At 53.7% G+C, this 24,024-nt stretch overlaps 2 pseudogenes; one reads left to right on the top strand and one right to left on the bottom strand.

The window, feature by feature from the left end:
* Positions 1 to 5,318: 5,318 nt before the first annotated feature.
* LOC128840349 (zona pellucida sperm-binding protein 4-like) lies at positions 5,319 to 15,835 on the bottom strand (annotated as a pseudogene).
* Positions 15,836 to 18,431: 2,596 nt separating this feature from the next.
* LOC128840345 (zona pellucida sperm-binding protein 4-like) lies at positions 18,432 to 23,682 on the top strand (annotated as a pseudogene).
* The last annotated feature ends 342 nt before the right edge of the window (positions 23,683 to 24,024 follow it).

The following is a 24,024-nucleotide window of genomic DNA, read 5'->3' as shown; positions in this document are numbered from 1 at the left end:
CTGGGGAGAGAGACCCACAGATATCAGGGCTGGCAGAGCGGCAAACAGAACCCAAGGCAGGTGCCAGAAGGTCACTCACCCATTCCAAGACAGAACAGCCAGCATAGGAGGCACCAACTATCCTGGAGCCATCTGCAACCCAGGAGACCCAGACCCCACAGCTGGAGTCTTTCTGCAGAGCATGCAGCCTCCCAGCCGTATCTAGGGAGCAACAAGATCAGCAGCCAGTGCAGAGGAAAAGGGCACAAGAGCCATCCAAGGAGCTACTGCCCCCCTGCACAGAGGGGTCAAGCTCTTGACTGGCAGGGGGCTGCCCAGGCTCCCAAGCCCCAGCAGCACTGCTGGGAGCATGAACTCCAGCTCAGGTTAGCCATTGCTGCCCAGGACTCAGCCAGCTGCTGGGCAGGGCTTGGACAGGTTGAGGGATCCCTGGGAGATAATCAGTCCCTTCTCCTCTCCCTGGACTCCCCCCAGGCATCCAGGGAGGGGCACACAGGTCTGGCCTCACTTACCCCAAGCAGTCAGTGCCAGGGACCCCACCCCAGCCTGGCCAGGAGGCAGCATGAACTGCAGGCTTCTCTGGCTACAGACCAGCCCCCTAGGAACCCCCAGGGCTCCCAGAGCAAAGGGGCAGTACAGCAGCCAGAAGCACACCACTCCCCCAGGGAGCCCCCACCACACTCCAGCCATGCTCCTACCAGTGACCCATAAGTAGGGTGACCAGACAGCAAGTGTGAAAAATCGGGACAGGGGGTGGGGGGGTAATAGGAGCCTATATAAGAAAAAGACCCAAAAATCGGGACTGTCCCTATAAAATCGGGACATCTGGTCACCCTACCCATAAGGCACCTGCCCCCAGCCTGCCCACTTTGTACCTTGCAGGCAGCTGGGATTGGCCAGAGCCCAGGTGGCCATTCCTGCAGAGCCAGGGGGAAAGAGCCCAGCCCCTCCCCTGAGGTCTGGACACACCCTGCCCCAGCAAGCTTTGGGGGTGGGCTACAGCTGCCTGGCCCTTCTCATGAGGAAGCAGATGGGTCTGTGTTCATGGCCCGTTGCTGATGGAAGGTCAGTTTATTCTTTCCCATTGGAACCCAGGGAGGGTTCAGACCTTCCTCCCTCTCCAAATGCTGGTGCTGGGCCTCGCCCTGCTGAGGGGTCAGCCCAGCCCCTCACCAAGGCCCCCCTGCTGCATGATGGGGGCTTCTGCTGTTGCCAGGGCATCTGCCACCAGGCCAGCTCTGGACTCACCAGACTCCCCCTGGAGCAGGGAGGCTCCTCGGGGCCAGTCCCAGCTGGCCACTGCTCAGCTCATAGGCCAGGTTCCCTGCATCAGGCCCCTGCAGAGGGAGCTGTGAGAGGGGGAGGGCCTGAGTCCCCATTGCCATAGTTACCAAAGCAGAAGGGAAGAGTTTTACCCCCTCTGCTGTAAATGAGGTGCAGGCCAGTGGAGAGTCAGGCCCAGAGAATCCAGCTCTAGTGGGAAGCTAGGTTTGGTTCCTCTTTGTGCCGTCACTTCCCAGCCCAGCAGGGACCCAAGATTATCTGAGTCTTTGGAGTCTTGGGGACCTCAAACTCATCTCTATTTCCTTTCAACAAATGCGGGGCCTGGACCTGCTATGGGAGTTTGGGCCAAGGGAGGTGTGTATGGGACATGGGATGTGCTTAAAGCTTGTGGTTTCCTGACAGTTTCAAAATACAAATGGAAAACAATTTTCATCCCATGGATCCCAACTTCATTAATCAGGAGGGGGGAACTTTTGAGCTACATCACAGCCCTCTACCATTGAGCTAGAGGCTTCCTTTATGCCTTCGACTCCCTTGATGCCTTCGAGGAGCAGTGGGCGCTGTCTGGGGTTCTCTGCTCAGTGTCCCCATCCGGTACCCTGGTTTTGAACTTATGACCTTCACCTGAGTCCCTGTTTTTCTCATTTGTTGTCCCCTGCGTTCATTTGGTCCCTGGGTCTAGTGGTCCCTCCCACCTCCCGGATTTCCAATAAGACTAGGCTGTTAGCCTCTATGGCAGGGGCCGGCAAACTTTTTGGCCCGAGGGCCACATCTGGGTATGGAAATTGTATGGTGGGCCATGAATGCTCACGAAATTGGGGTGGGGCCGAGGGCTCTGGGGTGGAGCCAGAAATGAGGAGTTCAGGGTGCAGGAGGGGGCTCCGTGCTGGGGCAGGGGGGTGAGGGCTCCGGCTGGGAGTGCAGGCTCTGGGGTGGGGCTGGGGATGAGGGGTTTGGGATGCAGAAGGGTGCTCTGGGCTGGGACCAAGGGGTTCGGATTGTGGCAGGGGGATCAGGGATGGGGCAGGGGGTTGGGGCACAGGAGGGGCTCAGGGTGCAGGCTCCGGGCGGCATGTCTCCCCTCCGGCTCTAACGCAGAGCCACGGCCAGGCGGCTGTGTGTGCTGCCCCGTCCACAAGTGCTGCTCCTGCCGCTCCCATTGGCCGCAGTTCCCAGCCAATGGGAGCTGTGGGGGCAGTGCTTGGGACGATGGCAGTGTGCAGAGCCCCCTGGCTGCCCCTACACGTAGGAGCTGAAGGGGGGACATGCTGCTGCTTCCAGGAGCTGTGCAGAGAGGCGGCATGCATGCACAGAGCACCCGCCCCCACCCTGCTCCCCGGGTGGAGCACAGGAGCAGGGCAAAACCCAGACCCCACTCCCCAGCGGGAGCTCAAGGGCCAGATTAAATAGGCTGGTGGGCCGTAGTCTGCACAGGCCACAGCAGCAAGCCTGCGAGCCCATCTCAACAGACTTGGACTACTGCACTAAACGTAGCTGGGTAGATGTTGTGGCTTGGGCTCTGAAGCCTAGGGAGTGGGGTATGTTTCAGGGCATGAGCTCCAGCCAAGCCCCTGCTTAAAAGTGCTCTCTACACAGCTGTTTTTGCTGTGGTAGTGTGAGCCCAAATCTGTCAACCTGGGCTTGGAGACTCAGTGCCATGGGATGCCACTGGCTGCTGCATAGATATACCCTACATGGCCAAAACGGAGGAGGGGGATCAGATGCACACTTTGCCAGCAGGATTCAGAGCTATTTGCTGACAGCAGAGGACTGGTGTGGCGCAGGACTCCTGGGTTCCCTTCCAGGCTCTGTTAGGGAGTTATTCTAGTAATCGTTTTCCCTTCTGCCATTGGGCTCCCTCCTTGTCTCTAACCCCTCAACTGCTGTTATTTAGATTATCATATCATTTGGGGCCCTGTAGTCACCCACACTAGCTCCTGCCCCTCCTCCTATCCCACTCCCACCATGGCTCCTGACCTCCCAGCTCTGTGCCTATCTTGTCCCTTTCCATTTTCCCCCTATTCTCTGTGTGTGGGTCAGGCCCATTACTCCTCCTCAGTGCAGCCTGGCACAAGCAGGGGGCATTGAGATCACAGGAGAGACACGTGCCTTGCTCTCAGTTCTGGTGCTCAACACCACAATGTCCCCTCTTGACCAGCAGGAAAAATTTAAGGGAAAGCACTGCTCATTGGAGATGGAAACTGGAGAATTTGGCTCCAAACAAACCTCCACTGAGCCTGAGCAAACTGATTTTTTCAAAGGCTTGGGACTTGGCTCCATGTGGGAGGAGCTTCACAGGGCCAGCAAGAGGTACAGCCCAAATATCAAAGCCACTCTGGGATGTTTCAGCTCCCAGCTCCCCACCAGGAGGGTTCTAGAACTTCTCAATGAAGCAGCTAATGGGGCAAAACCTCTTCTCCCCCTTCTCCCCCCCCCCCCCAAAAAAAAATTCATTCTTGCAAACAGCTGCTCCATTTTAGGTGAAACTTTCTTATAAAAAAAATTCAGCCTGAGGTGGACACCTGAGCTGGAAAATGCAGCCCAAATGGCTCAGAGCAACTGAAAACAGAGCCTTAGAAAGGAAAACATCAGGACAGCCTTCACTGAAGGCAGAGCTGGTCACAACTGGCTTGGCTGTTTTAAACTATCTCAGCTACACACACATACCACTATTCCAGTGGACCTAGGCTGCATTAAGGCAAAACCAATCTTCCTAAAGTTTTTAATAAAGAAAAAGCACTGACACATTGCACCAGTCGAGTGGTTGAGGCACTCAGTAGAGATGGAGGAGATCCAGGGTCAAGGCTCTGACTCCAGCAGAGCAGGGACTTGAGCATAGTTCTCCCTCATCCCAAAATACCCTAACACCAGCTATGGGTTATGCTGGGGCAGGTCTCTGTATGAACAGACATTCTATCCTGGACTCAAGAAAGTGGGTAGTGGAGATCACAGCAGAGCTGCAGCAGCTCTGCTGACTAATTCTGCACATCTCGCCTGCTTTTCTTGGGCAGCTGTAGCTCAGACAGGATCTTCCCCAAGACTGGTACAGAAGGTGTTATTGACCTTTGTACAAACACAAGATTCCCATTGCTCTTTGGGATTTCTGTCCCCCTTATCAATTCTATAGTCCTCTCCTCACTCGGGAGTATGTCACTTCCCAAAGGCAGCTATTCATTCTCTCACCAGCCACTGCCATCCTGCTGGTCAGCCAGGATCCAGTAGCAAACACAAGAGAGGAGCACTGGGATTAGTTAAGTTTCCTCAACTAGCAGTTGGTTTTATACGGTTCCTGCCTGTATTTTGCTTTAGTATCCTCCACTGGCTGAACTGGCCAAGCACAGGGGAAGTATGGAGGGAGTCCTGAGCTTACCAGGATGGTGGCATTTGTACTATACAGAGATACTGGTTGACTAGGCTAACTAGCCCCATTCAAGCCTGCCTAGCAAGAAGACTAGTGATCACACTGAGATGAGGTACAGCACTGATGCTCCATATGCTGTAAGACTCAAGACAAGTTAAGCTCCTTGGTACTGCTGCCAGATAAGCAAAGCAGCTGTTTTCTGGCTGGGAGGTCACAATTGTCCATTCCTGCACAGCTGGTCAGACAAGGAGTAGGCAGGGTTGGGCCCACCTCCATTGAGGCAACAGGCAGGAGTGGCAAGCCCTTTCTCTGGTGCTATCACTGAGGCAGGAGCAATCGAGGTGAAGAGACAGGGCAGACTATGCCAAGGGAACCAGGAGCCTTCGCAGAGGCATGGGGAGTGGATGGAAAGCTTCCATAAACAATGTGTCTAGCAGGGTTTTTGCCCCGTTGCTCCACCTACACCCATCTCAGGTTTGTTCTCCCCTTCTCATGAGGGAGACTGCAGAGCTGGGCACAGAAGAGCCAGAGACACAGTATATCTGGAATGGTTTTAATTCAAGATTCTGGTTTCACAAGCTGCATTTCTCCATCTCCACCATGCAGTTACCAGGAGTGACATGGACAGGCCTTCCCCCCACCCCCCAACTGCAGCACTGGCCCAAGGTGCAGTTCAGGGTGCTCCAGTGCTCAGAGACAAGCCTGCAGGACAGAGACAGCAGTTATTAGCCATATACCAAGCCTGCACAGCCCAGGGAGGGGTAGGAGGAACAGGAATCCTATCCCTCCCACTGCCAGCCCTTCCTGCTCAGGGCAGACTCCCACCCTGCCCAGGGGCTGGAGAATGTGGCAGCTGTAGATGAGGCAGCAGATGCTATTTCAGATGTGACCACAACACCCAGAACGCAACCTGAAATGCAGAGTCATCTGGTACACAAGTTGTTGCCCTGGCTTAGTGCCCTTGTTCGGTTGCCCAGCAGCATGTACAGTTCCCTTGAAGTGAATTTCTACCACTGAGCAGCTCATGCCAGGCTCAGGGAGAAGGTCAGCTTCAGACCACAGTTACACCAGGGCTCAGATACTCACCACATCCATCCACAGCAGCTTCTCCTCATCCAGTCCTGGAGGAGTATCACAGCCCCCTGGCTGGTGATGGGGGAGAGCCCAGCCTGAGGGTGCTGCTCGGAGCTCCTCCTGCCCTCTTAACGCCAGCAAGAGTTTAATTGCAAGGCACAGACAAGAAACCTGTACACTCACACCACCAGGTCCCTACTTCAGGAGACCCACTTTGCCCAGCACTCCCCACCATCCATAGCCAGAGCACTCCCCATTGTTCAGGGATTGAGGAGAACACATCCTTTTCCCCTGGGATGAGGCTGAATTCGGACTTCTCAGAGAGGCTCTGGGAGATGGAGCTGCTCACTGTAAGAACAATGTTACCCCCAGTATTAGAGGAAGTCTGTGCCCAGAAGCCACAGCCTCATGGCAGGAGGGAGAAGAGGAGGAGCCCACTCCCAGGTTTCTCAGACCCGGTTCCAGAGATACAGCGGATTCCTGCCAGGCCCTCTTATCCCATCCCACAGAGAGAAGGGGAGGCAGAGGGGCCAGGATACTCATGGGCTCCAGCAGGGCAGGAGATGGTGCAGGGCTCCTGACTGGAGGGCCAGCACATGGAAGTGCTGCAGTGCAGGTACACCTAGAGGAGAGGGCATGGGTTAGGGCCTGGAGCTCTCGAAGTTCAGAAGCAATCACCTTGGGGCAAGTGTAGCATGGTTGGAGGCTGCCTTTGTATCCATGTGCCAGGAGCCCCTATGGTGTAGGCACCAATGTGTGCACTCAGGAGTTGGGGGAGCCCTATTACAACTATGCTTAGTGCCTTGGGGGTCAGAGCAGCAAGGTCAGTGCATTGCAGGGTCCCCCCTCCCTTGTAGGCAAGGAGGCAGCACAGAATTGGTGTCTCACCCAAGCAGGACTTGGCCACATGGCAGAACTAGAGGAAACTCACCCTGCAGATAAATGAGACCTAAACCCATTCAGAGGGAGGGAGAGCCTGGGCACAAGCAATACTGGGGCTGGGCTGAAACAGCAGGTTAGGCTGGGAGTGTCAGAGCTGGCCCAGAGCAGCACTGGGGACAAGAAGGGCAATTCCTGCAAAATTGGAGATTTGTGCTGGAAAAGTTTATCAGGAGATTCCTTAGATTCAAACAGAAGGTGTATTTTCCTGTGGTGCTGCATTGCCTCATGGGAGTCATAGCTCAAACACCTTCCTCCTGTGGGCTGAGCTCTCCGGCATTTCCCATTGTGACCCGGGGTTCTTTCAACCCAAAGCTCTTGGTAACTTTTACTCTGTGCGAGGTGTTGTCAGGAAATAAATCAAGGGAGACACGGACATCCGGCCGATAGATGGCTGGCACAAACAGGACAACACAAGACTGCTTTCACTTAAAGCTAAACTTTACTTAGTCTCAAGCATTTACACACATCCGCAACAGGTTAGTAAAACACCCCCAACCATTGATAATTACCGAAGCTGAGCGTGGCTTTTGAGTGGCACCGTAACAGGCTTCTGTTGGCCAGGCTTCCGTCTGCCAGTGGGGACCCCAAGATGTGTCCAGAGGGAGCGTCCCTGAAGAGCCCCTTCTGAGTGGTCCGGTTACCTCTAACTTTCCCCCCCTTATTTATACATTAGTAACATAATGACATATCCCTTAAAGAAAACTTGCTAAGCAAGCAGTTTTTAAAGATCAAGCAAGAGATTTCCTTATGTTCATCAATTTACCAGATATGGGTTTTTTTCCAGAATGTTCATGCCTTGGGTCCCTGACAAACATTCCCGGGGGCACATATAAACAGACTTCCTGTTTTTCTAAAATACATAGATCAGCAATTTGAACATTCTCAGCAGGAAGGATGCATGGTTAAGCTGCCCTGTCTGTGGCACCCAAAACCCTCTCCCCTCCTGTCTTGGTTACGCCGAGGTCGCTGCATGACCAATTTACGACCTGCTGACTTGGCTAATTTTAGCAATAAGCAAGAATGGCTCAGTATGGCCTGCTAACTTGACTACTGTTAGCAACACTCAATAGTGGTTCAGGCACTTTACTGGTTTGCCAAAATCTCCCTGTACACCATGATACACTGCAGTCTCCCCTCTGTCCAAGAGGGATGCTGCATCATGGAACTCCCATGGCATGCTGTGTGCCTGAGGTCTTAGAACGGAGACAGGCACAACGCTGGATGTGCAGGGCTATTTCAAAGTTAGAGCCCATCCTACTGATTTCTGGGATCATAGAATATCAGGGTTGGAAGGGACCTCAGGTCGTCATCTAGTCCAACCCCCTGCTCAAAGCAGGACCTAATCCCAACTAAATCATCTCAGCCAAGACTTTGTCAAGCCTGACCTTAAAAACCTCTAAGGAAGGAGATTCCACCACCTCCCTAGGTAACCCATTCCAGTGCTTCACCACCCTCCTAGTGAAAAAGTTTTTCCTAGTATCCAACCTAAACCTCCCCCACTGCAACTTGAGACCATTACTCCTTGTTCTGTCATCTGGTACTACTGAGAACAGTCTAGATCCATCCTCTTTGGAACCCTCTTTCAGGTAGTTGAAAGCCGCTATCAAATCCCCCCTCATTCTTCTTTTCTGCAGACTAAACAATCCCAGTTCCCTCAGCCTCTCCTCATATCTCATGTGCTCCAGCCCCCTAATCATTTTTGTTGCCCTCCGCTGGACTCTTTCCAATTTTTCCACATCCTTCTTGTAGTGTGGGGCTCAAAACTGGACACAGTACTCCAGGTGAGGCCTCACCAATGTTGAATAGAGGGGAATGATCACGTCCCTCGATCTGCTGGCAATGCCCCTACTTATACAGCCCTTCTTGGCAACAAGGGCACACTGTTGACTCATATCCAGCTTCTCGTCCACTGTAACCCCTACGTCCTTTTCTGCAAAACTGCTGCCTAGCCACTCGGTCCCTAGTCTGTAACAGTGAATGGGATTCTTTTGTCCTAAGTGCAGGACTCTGCACTTGTCCTTGTTGAACCTCATCAGGTTTCTTTTGGCCCAATCCTCTAATTTGTCTAGGTCCCTCTGTATCCTATCCCTACCCTCCAGCGTATCTAACACTCCTCCCAGTTTAGTGTCATCTGCAAACTTGCTGAGAGTGCAGTCCATGCCATCCTCCAGATCATTAATGAAGATATTGAACAAAACCAGCCCCAGGACCGACCCTTGGTACACCCAGATATCCACTGCTACACTTGAGAGATTGGTTCTTCCTCTAGTTGCTGGCAGTCAAGCTTGGCTTTTTAGAGCCAGTGTCCCTCCCTAGCCCAGGGGCTGGAGGGGATAGGTGGAAGGACCCTGCATTTTTCAGAAGCCATACTGGCCCTGTGAGCACCTACTGGGAGGCAGACTCCATGAAGTGAAATTTTTGACCATGAAACGTTGGTGGTGAGAGGGGAACTGAAGCCCCAAAGGCCGCTCCCACAGGCACCAGCTGGGTGCAATAGTGGTCTCCTGCATACAGGCACCTGGGAATTGGGGGGAGCAGCTGTGAGAAGGTGCCCTGCATGCCCCAGGCCCAAATCAAGACCCTCACCTGGACCCCCAGTCACTTACCTGTCCACCAGGATCGGCCACTGCGACTGCTGCTGGGGGTTGGTGCTGGGGGTGGCCCAGCAGTGGTGCAGGACCAGAACCGGGTCAGTTCTCTGCAGGATCCGGACCTCCACCTGGTTATCTGAAGGTGCTGTCCCAGGTGACAGAGTCCCGACTCTAGATTCTCACATCCCTGTCTGCCACCAGCTCGTTCTCATACACACTCTGGTCTCCAGCCATCTGCGAGGAGAAGTCAGATACCGGCAGATTGACCAAACCAATAAGGGTCAGTTTTGACTCAGGTCCAAAAGCCTGTTAAGTATTCATCCCACAGAGCAGCTGGGCACTGACAAGCAGGCACCTTGGCTCCCATCCTGGAACCCAGACCACTAAGTAGCATTTGCCACTTCCCTGGAAAGTGGTGCCACAGGGAGAGTGTGGGAACCGGAACAGGACAAAGGCATTGTTCTGCCCCACAGCCATTGGCCAGACGCACCAAGTCCAGGATCAGGGGTGGCAGAGTCACAGCCCGAGAGACTGCAATGGCAAACTGGCCATCTGGAGTGCACTGCGCAGTCACTGTAAGGGAGCAAAGGGGACGGTGACCCTGACCTGTCATCTGGGCTAGCCAGCCTCAGGACACTGGAGAAGAGACTCAAGTTCTAGTGCCCGTCTGAATGGGACAGTACTCCCTCTCCACTGCCCAGGTATGAGAACCCCTGACCGGAGAGGGATACCTTCCAGTCTCTGCACCTCATCTAGAGTCCCCTTATTTCCAGCAAGGTCACTGGGAGAGCCAGGCTGAGCCCCTAGCTGGATCAGGCTCCCCAGATAGGAACCCTGTTACATTAGGAACCCAGACCAGAGGCTAAGGAGCCAGGATAACTCATTCTCCCAACCCTGGGGACTCAGGAGAGGGGCAGATTCCCAGTTAGGCCATCACGGCAGTTCTCCATGTAGCTGGGAGAGGGTCATGGCCTCTGCATTGAGTGGCAGCCAGCCCTTGCCATTTCAGGCAGGGTGGAGTGTGAAGTTGGTTTTGCAGTCACCCAGCTCTTACAAGTGAAGTGGGAAGTCCCATGCAGCACTCTGAGCACCCAAGTGCCAGCAAGCTCTTCACAGCCACCGTCTGTATTAGGGGTTGCACACCAGCTCACCTGTGTTGCCATAGTAATTGGGATTCATCCTGTCACTGGGGTTGTAGCAGCAGCCTAGCCCTTCGCAGTCTCCTTGATTGATGGGTGGAGAGGCACAGACCAGCCTGACTAGGCTCTGGACAGCACTGCGGAGATTGGGGCTTGGAGCATCCAGAGAGAGAATGAGGCTGAGACCTCCGTCTGATTCTGCCGGCCCCTCTGAGAAAGGGTAAGGTGCCTGTAGCACCAACTTCTGCTCCCGACATCCCTGCTCAACTCCAACCCCAGTCTATGTATTTAAAGAAATAGTCTACAGACTTTAGCCCAGGGACACTACATGCTATAGAAACACACAAGTGGCGTCCCTCCCTAGCTGTAGGTTTGCACATCTCTTCCCAATTGGCCTGATGGTTTTCTGGGCACTCCTCAGGCCCAGCCCAAGTTGAAGAGGAAAGCATTTCCTCAGTCAGAGTCTCAGCTGGTGTGGGTGGTGGCTGCAGAAGCCACAAATCGATCAACTTGGCCAAGTCTCCAGTCACCCAATGGAAGGGCAGAGACCCAGACCAGAGAGTAGATGGAGAAAGGAGGAGAACATCAGATCCCTGTTCAGTGCACTAAGGGTCTGTCTGGAGTTACTGCTAGCATTTGACTTTTACCTGTCAGGGCACCTGAGCACCTTCTCCTCCCGCAGAGTCTTCTGCGCTGCGACATCCATCCCCTCACTCCCGACCACCATCATGTAATTGCTGTTCTGAGGAAGAGCCAGTGCATTCAGGCCTGTTAGAACAGCATAAGGAGAGGTTACTGCTCTCAGCATTATCCACGGCTACCAAGGATGCCCCAGCAGCTGTCCCCATTATGCTATTTGTAGAGTTAGACAGGAGAAGTGACTGAAAAAGAACCAATTTCTTCACTGCAGTCGAAACAGAGTCCAGCTCTGCTCTTGCACACCAGAGAGCTTTTCAGGCTCTTAGTAGCTGAACTCTGGAGAGGCTGCATGGAGTCCCTAGTGCTACCAGACTTAGTTACAGACACCCCGGAGGTGGGCACATTTGACAGACTATGACTTGTGAACTCTCACCTTCTTCTAAATTGGGAAGAAAACTCCACTCCCCTTTGTGGGTGGGGGAGCCCAGGAAGAGAGAGCAAGTCACTCAAGCCATGCTCTGCATTGCAGCTCCGCAGATGGTACCACCTTCACCAGCACCGTAGCCACCCTCTCATTGAAGCCCGTGAGAGGATCCCACTGCTCAGAGCAGACACACCATTGGCCACTAGCACCGCCTACACTAGAGCACCCCCTGTTGGAGCTGCACCAGTTGGCAGTGGGGTTGCATTAGCAGGGAATAAACCTAGTGTAGATCAGCCCTCAAATACAAGCAGCCTTAGTGAAGATCTCTGTACATTGTAGAGCATCCTGTCTATTACAGGAGAGGCAGTGGAAACTGGTGCATTTCAATGAGAGTACATTGTGAAGACAGTTTTCTACCTTCTACCCTCCCCCATAAGAAAAAGGGGGTTTTCCTCACTATTGGAAAGCCACTCACCAGATGGGGAAGCACCGTAAGAGGCACTAACGTCATGTGAGGGGCAGTGTGAGCCACTCAGAGATCAGGAGGGTCAATGCAGAGCACTGCATCACACAGGACCCATTGTTGGGTGAGTGGCAATTAGGACACAGGTCTGTCTGGTTTTGATACCAAGCATTAGCGCCACAACCTAGTCACGATCCTTTGGTTCAGGCACTGCTCCCCAGGCCTTTTGCCCAAGGGCGGGAAGCAGCAGCCAATGCCATCCTGGCGACCAGCCTGGGATTCACTGACAGTTCCAGGAGACCAATGGGAGACAAGCCATGCCAGTCCCATCACACTCACTCACTCCATGATATAGCAGTCAGTGTAGGAGGCATTGACTCTCACAGAGCCACCAGGGGCATGGGAGACCCAGGTCTCATAGGCAGAGTCATTCTGTAGAGGATGCAGCTTCCCCTGAGCATCTGGTGAGAGAGCAAAGGAAAGGCTGGAGGAGGCTCATGTCCAGTGCTAGAGAAGTTAGGGTCTGGAGCCTCTCCTGGGCCTCCTCCAGCCAGCCACTGCCTGACCTGCTAAAGGAGACAGAGGCAGCACTAGCATTTAGCTCAGGGGTTCTCAAACTGGGGGTTGAGACCCCCTCAGGGAGTCTCAAGTTGTCTTGGTCCTGCTAGTGAAGGCAGGGGGCTGGACTTGATGACCTTCAAGGTCTCTTCCAGTTCTAGGAGATGGGATATCTCCATTTATAATAAATAAATAATAATAATAATTAAATGTGTGGGGGGGGGTGTCATGAGCTGTCAGCCTCCACCCCAAATCCTGCTTTACCTCCAGCATTTCTAATGGTGTTAAATATATAAAAAAAACTGTGTTTAATTTATGGGGGAGGTCACCCTCAGAGGCTTACTGTGTGAATGGGGTCACCAGTACAAAAATTTGAGAACCACTAGTTTAGGTGGACCTCTCCCTGCCCAGTGAAGGCCTTTCACCCTCCTGTGAATATCCCAGCCCTTACAGCCACACCACTGACCAGACTGGCTCTCCTGCTATCACTGAAATATACAGACAAGGGCTCAAAAGCAGCATAACTGAGTCAGTCTATCTCCTTCAGCCCTTCCTGCTATGGACAGCCAGGCAAGGCAGTCAGTGCAAGGAGACTCCTCCCCTCAGCTCAGCAGCAGGGTGACCTGCAGGCTTCTCTGGCCACATACCAGCCAACTAGGGTCCTGCCAATAACCCTCTGAACCCCTACAATCAGACAGCAGCACAATCATGCCCTGAGGCCAACGCCCAAATTCTGCTTCTCTGCTGGAGAACCCTAAAGCTCCTGTCCAGCAGAGACCCCTTTATAGTCAGCATAGAGATGGGATTGGCCCAAACCCAGCTGGAAGCTCTGGTTTGAGGTGGGTGCCAATCACTCAGTCCCTCCCCTGATCTCCCAGGGCCACACTCTCAGCTGACACTCTTCAGGCTCATTACCAGTCCCTCTGCTGTCTTGTGCTCAGGAGCATCCGGACACCTGGGAGGGCTCTTCCTCCATGCCTCAAGCTGTGATTCAGAGGACACGGGTGGTTTCACTGTATTCATTTCCCTGAGCCCAAATGGATTTTCCTGCATATTCCCAGGGGGCTCTCTCTGTCCCCTCCCCACACCCTGCACCCTGGGATGGGGCTGCTGAACCCCAGACAGGACTGACAGTCGGAGTCCAGTTCCACTGAGGATGTGGGGTATATTCCAGTTCCGCTCTGTGCTGCCAGTCTCCACGGTCCCATGAGCTCGGAGAAAGTACAGAGCAAGGGGAGAGCGGGGTGTTGGAATCGGCACCTCCTTGAGCCCTTGTTTGCATTTCCTTCCAGTGCAATTGCTGCTGTGGGAAATTGCTGAGTTGGCACAACCTGGGGCTGAAATCCTCTGTCTATACAGCAAGGATGCTATGGGCTGGCAGCAGCATCCCCATCACCAATGGCCTCCCTATGGAGCTGGAGGGCGTCTGAGAGAGTGGATGCCAGCAGTTCCAGTTCATGCCCAGTCTGCCCTTCCCCCTTCTGCCACGTCCACTAATAAGGCACACCTGGGGTGGGGGCAGGTTTTGTGACATGGCCACTGACCATCACATGACTTGGCTGAGACCCCACAGCTCATGTCAGATCACACTTGTTGGCATCTGTCCTCGGGGAGGCCATTGAGCAGTGATGTCAGAATGACACGGAATCTAGCTCTCCCTAGTGCCTGAAACCAGCAGGTGGCCAACAGGAGATATACTGGCTGAAGCACCAGGGACTGGCCACTGCCTCGGTGAACATGACCAACATTCTGCCTCCATTCATCCACCCTTAGAGCACGTGCTGGCCTGGGGCTGAGCACAGCCACCACTCCATTCAGCCAGCAGGGAGGAGGAACAAAGCCAAGGAAGAGCTTAGGGGCAGAGAACGGAGACAATCTCCTTCAGCAAAGGAGATTCCCTGAAATGGAGTTGGCAGCAATGGCATTAGTGACCTGCCTTAACTGCCAAGCTCTTTAGAGGAACCATTGCTACACACTGGCACCTTTACCTAAAGAGCCCCACTGCCCAGTGGGAACAATGACAGGGCCACATCCTCTCCTCACTGATGTGAGGGCATTGCACTCACACAGGATCTGTCTGCACCTCCCAGCTGCTCTGTGATTCCCAGCGTGGGGAGACATCCATGTGCTTGCTCTGCTCCAGCTAGTGGCCTTGGCAGCATGGGCAGCTCAGCCTAGCAGCCTGATGACATCCCCAGAAGGCCAGGTGGGACTGCACTCTTTAATCAAAACTAATCCAGCTCTGTGTTTAAACTGAACTGTTTGGCAACTCCAATTAAAGTAGCAAACTGTTGTACACTGGCCAGTCACAAGGGCAACAGACAACTACTATCTGAACTGCCCAGGAGAGGGCTCGATAGCATAAAACACATGTTTTGGGGGAAATCCTGGACTGTGAGTGGGGGGGGGGGTCACACTGCAGGTAGTAACCAAGGCTGGTGGAAGCCAGAGTATGACTGGAGTGTTGCTGACAGGTTGCTGGGGGTCAGAGCTGCTAGACCAGGGCCGTAGCTATATACAGACATACAGGGTGTGACCTGCATGCTGGCAGGCTGATTGTGAGTGACCCAAGTTAGGAGCTACAACAGCAAAGCATAGTGAGGCACCCCCAGTTGCAGGGAAGGGGTGACAGAGCCCCTCGCTAGTCTGGATTGTACCCTGAAATGTGATAGGAACAAAATGCAGAATGTATTCACCAGAGTTCAGCTCTCATTTTAGGTGTGCACCTAATGATCATGGTATGGACAGAGCAGGTATGGACAGAGGATCCATTAGGGTTAGTATCTGGCACTGTTTCACTACAGCTGGACTGCCCAGGGGGATAAGCAGTAGCTTTTCATCCTACTCCCGGCCCCACACCAGGCAAGTGTCAGTTTGCATCCCAGCTAGGGTGGAAATCTGGAAAAGCTCTGAAGGCATGTTGCTAAAATTTGTCCGTCAGGGGTGGTTTTTATTTTGGGAGAATGTAATCAATGTATTTTTGAAAAAGAAAATAGATGTGGGACTCTTGCTGGGAAGGGGGGATTAGGGAGTGGGGGGAATAGGGGGAGATGGGTTTGGGATCAGTGGGAATAGATGGCAGGGAAGGGAAGAGGGGTTGGGGCTCTGGTAATGGGGAGGGGCTGGGATCTAGGGGGAGTGGGAAAGACCGGAAGGGTTAGACAATGTGAGGGATGACATGGGGAGGGTGTCAGAGGAAGTTGGGGATTTAGGAGAAGAGGGGAACCTGTCAGTCCTGAATTCTTCCCTTCCATGTGTGTTCTGGGAGAGCTCTGGCCCTCTGTAGGGATTTGAGCCCCCCTCTCTGCTCCCTGTGTATCCTGGGATTTGGGAGACCCTGGCCCTCTCCTTACCCTCCATGTGCACCAGGCTCTGGCAGAGGGGTAGGGTGGAATGGTGCGGCTGAAGGTAACACAGAACAAAACAACTGAAATCCAGGAAATTAATAGCTACGGTGCATGTCACCCAGGGGGTGAGGGGGCTGGCCAGAGTGTGTGGAGGAGAGGCAGACTGCATGGACCTGGGACATGGCTGGGAAAACCTGGCTGAAGCAGGGGGAGGGGGCCCAGCTGTGGTAGGTAGTGGGGGGAGGGGCCCAGCTCAGTGTGCAGCTTGTGTTACATTACCAAGGTAGCATGTGGGCCTCTAGTAAGCCACTGCCTGTGATATGTGCAAACAGGAGCAGAGGGCATGAGCCAGCAAGGAGCAACTTCCTCATGTGTTAATGGCTTCTGTAGTGCTAAATAGCAGCTTAATGGGCTGGGAAGGGGAGGGGAACTGGAAATGTTGGCAAGGGGGTGTTGGTGCGGGGAATGGTGGGTAAGGGCCGGAGAAGGAAGGAGGCACACCAGTCTATTCTTACACACTTCAAGTTACTGTAACCACCGGGTAATAAAATTGCTGATAACGTTGCAAAGGATCTACTGATTCAAACACTACATAAAAACTAGGTCTCTTTTGGTATTACCTTTTGGTATTACTTAACCATAATAGTGTATCTACTGCAACCCTAAGGGAGAACTACAACTGCCTAAACAACCACTAACTCCTTCAACAAACATAAAAATAAGGAAACTCACTGACAAAAAAGCTTTATTAGCATAGATTTAAGGTTGCCTGGAGGTATCTCATGCCCTTCCAGAACAATGAGTTCAGTAAAACTCAAAAATCCAATAACCAGGAAAAACGTAGTTAAGGTACATGCCCGTGCACCCAGATCCACCTAAAGGTCTGAGATAACAGCCAACTGCTGCTTCCAGTTACTCTGTTAGCTCAAGTAGTAGTGGACTATGCTGTAGCGCTAAAGGGCCACACCCTGCTGATGATTCAAGATCAAGGCAATATGGTCCCATGTAATGATTTTTTTAAACATTTGGACTAGGAGTTCTAGGCACATCCCATGCACCCCTCCCTCGGCCCAAGCTGTCCTAGCAGGTCCAGGCCCTACATTTGGATTCAATAGACTCGGGTAGTCCTGGCTCCCTGCTGGGCTGGGAGGCAACGGTGCAAAGAGGAACCAAACCTAGCTTCCTACTAGAACTGGATTATCTGGGCCTGACTCTCCACTGGCCTGCACCTCATTTACAGCAGAGAAGATAACCTTCTGCTTTGGTAACTATAGTAATGGGGACTCAGGCCCTCCCCCTCTCACAGCTCCCTCTGCAGGGACTGATGCATGAACCTGACCGTACTCCAGCTCCTGCCAGCCCAGGGTGTGAACTGAGCAGGGGACAGCTAGGGCTGGCCCCAAGGAGCCTCCCTGCTCCAGGGGGAGCCTGGTGCCATGGCAGCCCTGGAGAGTGAGTCCAGAGCTGGCTGGTGGCAGATGCCCCCATCATGCAAACGGGGACCCTTAGCAAAGGGCCAGGCTGACCCCTCAGCAGGGCGAGGCCCAGCACCAGCATTTGGAGAGGGAGGAAGGTCTGAATCCTCCCTGTGTTCCAATGGGAAGGAACAAACTGACCTCCCATCAGCAACAGGCCATGAACACAGACACATCTTCTGCTTCCTCCTGAGGCGGGCCAGGCAGCTCTATCCTATCCCCCAAGACTGCTTCTTGCTGGGGCAAGGTGTGGCCAGATCTCAGGGGAGGAGCTGGGCTCTTCTCCCCTGGCTCTGCAGGAATGGCCACCTGGGCTCTGGCCAATCCCAGCTGCCTGCAGGGTACAAAGGGGGCAGGCGGGGGCAAGTGCCTTATGGGTCACTGGCAGGAGAGTAGTATGGCTGGGGTGTGGTGGGGGCAGTGTTCTGTGGGAGTGGTGTGCTTCTGGTTGCTGTACTGCCCCTTTGCTCTGGCAGCCTAGGGGGCTGGTCTGTGGCCAGAGAAGCCTGCAGTTCATGCTGCCTCCTGGCCAGCCTGGGGCAGGTTCACTGGCACTGACTGCTTGGGGTAAGTGAGGCCAGACCTGTGTACCCCTCCCTGGGTGTCTGGAGAGAGCCCAGGGTATAGCTCTGGGGAAGGGACTGATTCTGTCCCAGGGATCTCTCAACTTGTCCAAGCCCTGCCCAGTAGCTGGCTGAGTCCTAGGGAGCCTGAGCAATAGCTGACCTGAGCTGGAGTTTATGCTCCCAGCAGTACTGCTGGAGCTTAGGAGCCTAGGCAGTGTGCCTGGCCTGGGCAGCCCCCTGCCAGCCAAGAGCCTGACCCCTCTGTACAGGGGGGCAGTAGCTTCTTAGATAGCTCTTGTGTCCTCTTCCTCTGCACTGGCTGCTGATCTCCTTGTTCCTCCCTAGATACTGCTGGGAGGCTGCAAGTTCTGCAGAATGACTCCAGCTGTGGGGTCTGGGTCTCCTGGGCTGCAGATGGCTCCAGGACAGTTGGTGCCTCCTATGCTGGCTGTTATGTCTCTGAATGGGTGAGTGACCTTCTGGCACCTGCTTCGGTTCTGGGTTTGCTGCTCTGCCAGCCCTGACTTCTGTGGGTCGCTCTCTCTCTCTCCAGGATGGTGGTTACCTGATGGTGGTTGGCATTGAGGGGATGGCTGCTGGTGAGGAAAAGGTGCTCAGGTGCCCCAGGAGCCTGCCAGGTGAGGGCCTAGTGTCTTATGCTGAATGCCCCAACTGGTGGCTGTGAATGATCTCTTAGAGATGGCTGCTCTCCTCCAGTTAGACAAAGGGAGGCCTCGGTCTGCCTCCATGGGGAAGGCCTGTCTCCCTCTTCTCCTCCCTTTGTGTCAGGTGGCCACTGTGGGGCCAGTGACTGCCCTTCTTTGCAGGCAGAGCAAGACAATACCTGTGGCAGAGAGCACACTCTCCTGCTTGGCTGCTCTCCTCACATAGGAGAACCTGGCATTCATGGTCTTTGTATTGCATTAGCCCTTAAGGGCTCCAGGCTGGGCCTGGGGGAATGGTGACAGGTGCTGGAGGCTCTCCTAGAGGCCATGTCTTCTTCACTACCCCATTACTCAAACAGGCCTGGAGTAAATGGTGAGTCTCAGGGCTGGGAGTGCACAGACTGGGTCCCCCCTGATGCTGGATGGTTCAGACTGAAGCCCCTCAGCAGAGTGTTTGTGAGCTGGAAGCAGGATGTCTGTCCTGCAGGACCCCTGGGGTCCTGAAGGAGCCTCAAAGGCTCCAGCCTGGCCAGGAGGGAGCATGTTCTGTAGCCCAGCCCCTTGCCCCACCTAGTCTCTGTTCCTTCCTCTTGCTCTGAGCTCCATACGGCTTCCCACCTGTTTCACCCCAGCCCTGGATGCTCCAAGCCCCGGTGTCTGTGCTGCTATCCAGAGCCAGGACAGGCTGCCCTGTGCCTCCCCACCCATTGCCCAGGGAGACTGTGAAGAACAAGGCTGTTGCTACAACCCCAGTGATAGGGTGAAGCCTTGTTATTATGGCAATACAGGTGAGTTTCTGTGCACATGAATTGTCCAGAGCTGACTATAATGGTCCCACGTGTGGGGGGGGGCAGTGTCTGAGATACCTGGCATCAAAACTGAGTGGGGTTTCCATGTACCCAGTCCTGCAGACCGCTAGGTGCGGGGCTAGTTAGTGTGATATCCAGGCCATGTGCAACACTTTCCATCCAGCTCAGACTGAGGGCTGAGTGCTTCAGCCATGTCAATAACAGACCCAGTCCAATGGCCTAGAATCCACTGCACATGCTTCATAGATTCATAGATTCTAGGACTGGAAGGGACCTCGAGAGGTCATCGAGTCCAGTCCCCTGCCCGCATGGCAGGACCAAATACTGCCTAGACCATCCCTAATAGACATTTATCTAACCTACTCTTAAATATCTCCAGAGACGGAGATTCCACAACCTCCCTAGGCAATTTGTTCCAGTGTTTAACCACCCTGACAGTTAGGAACTTTTTCCTAATGTCCAATCTAGACCTCCCTTGCTGCAGTTTAAACCCATTGTTTCTGGTTCTATCCTTAGAGGCTAAGGTGAACAAGTTCTCTCCCTCCTCCTTATGACACCCTTTTATATACCTGAAAACTGCTATCATGTCCCCTCTCAGTCTTCTCTTTTCCAAACTAAACAAACCCAATTCTTTCAGCCTTCCTTCATAGGTCATGTTCTCAAGACCTTTAATCATTCTTGTTGCTCTTCTTTGGACCCTTTCCAGTTTCTCCACATCTTTTTTAAAATGCGGCGCCCAGAACTGGACACAATACTCCAGCTGAGGCCTAACCAGAGCAGAGTAGAGCGGAAGAATGACTTCTCGTGTCTTGCTCACAACACACCTGTTAATGCATCCCAGAATCATGTTTGCTTTTTTTGCAACAGCATCACACTGACTCATATTTAGCTTGTGGTCCACTATAACCCCTAGATCCCTTTCTGCCGTACTCCTTCCTAGACAGTCTTTTCCCATTCTGTAGTTGTGAAATTGATTTTTCCTTCCTAAGTGGAGCACTTTGCATTTGTCTTTGTTAAACTTCATCCTGTTTAACTCAGACCATTTCTCCAATTTGTCCAGATCATTTTGAATTATGACCCTGTCCTCCAAAGTAGTTGCAATCCCTCTACTTCATGGCCATTGCAGCTCCACCATGAGCTGTATGCTGCCAGGGTCCCTTGCAGTGCCAGCCTGTGCCCTTCGGGGTGCCCTGGAGGGGTGCAGTAGAATACGGTGGGTTCTTATCCAGCTCCAGGACCAGCTGCTGGCTTCCGCTCCAGTGTCCTGAGACTGACTCGCCCAGGTGGTAGGGTGACTCTGACCTGTCCCTGGCTCCCTTCCAGTGACCGCGTAGTGCACTCCAGATGGCCAGTTCTCCTTTGCAGTCTCTCGGGCTGTGACTCTGCCTCCCCTGATCCTGGACTCGGTTCATCTGGCCAGTGGGCGCGGTGCTGGCTGTGTCCCTGTGGGGCAGAACAACGCCTTTGTCCTGTTCCGGTTCCCACTTTCTGCCTGTGGCACCAATTTCCAGGTAAGAATTGAACTGGGGGAGACCAGGATGGGGTCACTCTGCTGGAATAGAAGGGGGGGTTTAGGTAAGAACAAGGTGCACTGGCAGGTCCCTTTCTGAGGTTGATGCAGCGACAAACCCTGCTGGACAAACAGTGGCTTCTCTGGGGCAAATCTCTGGCTTCCCCTCAGCTGACGCCTGGCCCTGCAAGAATCAAAGCTGAGGGTCAGTGACTGCTCTTTCCTTGCAGATGGCTGGAAACCAGGGTGTGTATGAGAATGAGCTGGTGGCATCCAGGGATGTGAGAGCCTGGAGTCTGGGCTCCATCACCCGGGACAGCACTTTCAGGTAACTCCTGGGGCTGGTACCTCCGCCCCCTTCTGCCCTGCATCTCCAGAGCTGCCTCTGTCATGTGAGCCCTGCTCAGCTCCTGGCAATGACATGGGAGTGGTTCAGGGCCAGCTGTTCCTCCAGAAAACTGTTGCATGGCAGGTACTAGGCACTGCACAGTGACTCTCCCCAGAACCCTGGGTTCTATCTGCTCATGGCGTCTAAGGGAGAGGATTAAAAACACAGCAAGTCAATAGAAGGGCAATACTGGGGTGTCCCTCTTTACTTATGGTCTTGGGCTTCTGGGCAGCTGGAATTCACAGGTTGACTGACTTCCACTTCTACCCCTCAATTGAGTCTCTGCAGTGCATGTCTGGCCATGCCCCACTCAGGCTTGTTGGCTGTCTGCTAGGTTACACGTCCGCTGCAGCTACTCCATCAGTGGGAACTTCCTCCCCCTGAGTGTCCAGGTCTTCACCCTGCCTCCACCCCCTGCTGTGTCCCAGCCTGGCCCCCTGGTGCTGGATCTGCGCATTGCCACAGGTAGGAGAGCTCTGTGGGGGGGTTCATGCAGATCTCTTGGGGGCAGGATTTTGGGCCTCAGTTGGAGGGGAGCTAAATACTGTGTGGGATGGGAGGGTTGGGGACATGAGATTCTAGCTTGGCAGTGGAGACATGAGACAAGGCTGTGACTGATCAGTGATGTGTTTAGATTTACACTAACCTCTCGCTCAGCCAGAAGTGAGCTGTATCTGTCCTCAATGTTTGGAAAGACAGCCCACAATGCAGGAGCAGGGCTAGATCTAGCACTGCGGGAACACTGCCCCCTGAGCTGGGAGTCCAGGCCCTCCTGAACAGCCTGTGGGTGTTGGCCCCATACGATGCACTATACTTCTCTACCTGCATCTCATGTTGACCTGCAGTGACCCCTGTGCTTATCTGTTCCAGAGCTCTGCACCCTCTCCTGCCCTGCTGTAGCCCGTGAGTATCTTCCCATCCTCTTGCTTGGGCTGTGGTGAAGAGGGAGCAGGCCAGATGACAGCTGGGCTTCCTGCTCATCAAAGGGGAGTAGTTTCCAACTCACCCTGCTGCTTGCACAGCATGGTCACCTCTCTGAACAAACCAATGCAGAGTTCTCCACTCCATTTGGAATAGGGGCTCACTTCTCCTTCCCCCTCCAGTGGGAGTGGCTGACAATGCAGCTCTTTCTCTGGATTTGCCCTGAAGTGGTACTAGATGCTGAAGGGAGCTGGGCTGATGCTCTGCTGCAGCAGATGCCCCACTGACTGGCTTTCCTCAGACCTGGGGTGATGGAAGCATGGATGCTCCTTGGTTAACAGGACTTCCAGACTTGTCTACTCTGCAGCTAAACAGCTGTTGTCTGTCGTAGGGGGCAGGAGGAGCTCTGAGCAGCACCTTCAAGATGGGCTTTCCCACGTCACTAGCCAGGGGCCTGTGCTTCTCCTCCAGGCTAGGCTGAAGAGGGAAGTGTTTCCAGAACTTGGTGAGTCCGGCCTAGTATCCTTCTTTGTAAAAGCCTTCAAGCCTAATCTGCTGCCTGAAACCAACTTCTTCACTGTGGGGGAGCACCCTATGGCAGGGACCATTGGTTCCAAGAGACCTTCCAGTCAAAGCCACCCTGGGGTGGCCCTACAATGGTAGGGCACCAAGCCAGTGAGGCTAGTTCAGTCATTGACCTGCCCATGGCCAGTTGTAAGGATGACCAGGGAATTCACTCCTGTTTCCTTGACATCATCTCCAACCTGGCTGGCTTACTTGAGTTTACAGCCCTATGGTGTGGGCTAGTAGTAATATTTAATTGCTGATCCGCCTCCTGCTGTGGCCAAATGGACTTGGAGGGAAGGCAGCCTCTAAACCCATCATTGGGCATGCATGCCTTTGACTCTCCTAGCCTGAATAACTGCTCTAGAGGCATCCCAATTAGAAGCCTGTGGGGAAACGCCCAACCCTGTGTTCTGAGCACACTGGTATCACATTGCCACCAGAGAAGGCTGGGGCCCATGACAGCATGGCCTAGAGAGACAGGACTGCAGGGCATGCAGAGCTGCTACTGACTCTTCTCCTACTGGAGGAACCACTGGCTGCACTAACCCATCCAATCTGCAGTGAACATGTCCTGTTGGCAAGGGGCTAGGACAATAACCCACTCTCCCTTCTCAAGCTGGGAAGGACTCTGGATTTATGAGAGAGAACTGGTCTAGGTACAGCATAGTGCTGGTAACTACTGTATAATAGGCTGAGCCTGTGACTGGGGAAAGTTGGAAGAGGAAATGGTGGTTGGACAAATAGTGGAGCAGGATGGGAGTCTGATCAGGACTCTAAAGGGACTTACCTGCTCCAGACTGAGCTCTCTCTTTCCACAGGGTCACCAAGGAGCACTGGATCAGCCTGGATCTTGGCCTTAGCTGGGGTGATGCTGATGGGGGGCACTGTGTGTGATGCTCATGGCAGTCATGTGCGGGAGATGGAGAAATGCAGCCTGTGAGATCAGTATGATACAATAAACACTATTGCAAGCATGCTTTCTCTGGGCTTCCTGGGCTGGGGCTGTGTGGCCTGGCCCTAGGGGAGTCTGGGGAAACCACTTGGTACAAGCAGAGAGATGGTACTAGAATGCAGAGTCCATCTGTCCCCTGGGCAGAGTTGCCATCCTGTCCATCTACCACCTGTGTCTGTAGTGGGTGCTAGCTGGGAGCAGGACAGCTTTCCTCACTAGCTGTCTTGCTAGTCAGTGTTAGGTGCTTCTCTTCAGCTGCCCCCTCTGAGCACACAGCAGATGTGAGCTGGAAGTCTCAAAGCCAAACAGCAGCTGAGCACCAATAGACTCAAGACTGCTGAGGAGGGGA

Source organism: Malaclemys terrapin, chromosome 7 (genome assembly GCF_027887155.1).
Source record: "Malaclemys terrapin pileata isolate rMalTer1 chromosome 7, rMalTer1.hap1, whole genome shotgun sequence".
NCBI classification, from domain to species: Eukaryota; Metazoa; Chordata; order Testudines; family Emydidae; genus Malaclemys; species Malaclemys terrapin.
This window is presented reverse-complemented; position numbering and strand designations above follow the sequence as displayed.